General features: G+C 46.9%; 1 non-coding gene across 1 annotated transcript; it reads right to left on the reverse strand.

The window, feature by feature from the left end:
• Positions 1-467: 467 nt before the first annotated feature.
• Positions 468-574, reverse strand: LOC111921574 (small nucleolar RNA R71). Its single transcript, XR_002860207.1, has one exon. It is a non-coding gene; the product is annotated as a small nucleolar RNA R71 (small nucleolar RNA).

Consider the following 574-nt stretch of genomic DNA (forward strand, 5'->3'; position numbering starts at 1 on the left):
AGGACACCGAGTACGAAACCGAAGGAGAAGAAGACCCGACTTTCGGGCACGAATCCGACTTTGACGACGAATTAGCCATTATCATGGCTAACATCGATGAAGTCCCCATGGGGGAATGGAAGAAGAGGATGCGTGACGATACCGGCCTGGGACTTGTGCAACCCGCAATTCCCGCTACTGCTCCTTTCAAGCTAAAGGGCCACATACTCGCTCAACTAAAGGAGATGCCTTTCTATGGAAAAGACCACGAAGATGCTTACAAGCACTTGGATGAATTCAATGATGTAGCTGATTACTTTAATGTTCCAAATGTACCTCACGAGACCCAGGTACTTCGCATGCTTCCAGTTACATTCAAGGGTGCTGCAAAAGATTGGCTCAAGTCACTTCCCCCCAGGTCGGTCACCACATGGGCTAAGATGAAAGAAGAATTTATTGACCATTTTTGCCAACCTTCTAAAATAGCCAAGTTGAAGAAGGCCATTGCTAACTTTGAACAACAAGCTGGAGAGTCACTATATGAAGCTTGGGAGAGGTACAAGAGCCTGCTAAGGAATTTCCCACACCATGACCT

Source organism: Lactuca sativa, chromosome 4 (assembly GCF_002870075.4).
Source record: "Lactuca sativa cultivar Salinas chromosome 4, Lsat_Salinas_v11, whole genome shotgun sequence".
Taxonomy (NCBI): domain Eukaryota; kingdom Viridiplantae; phylum Streptophyta; class Magnoliopsida; order Asterales; family Asteraceae; genus Lactuca; species Lactuca sativa.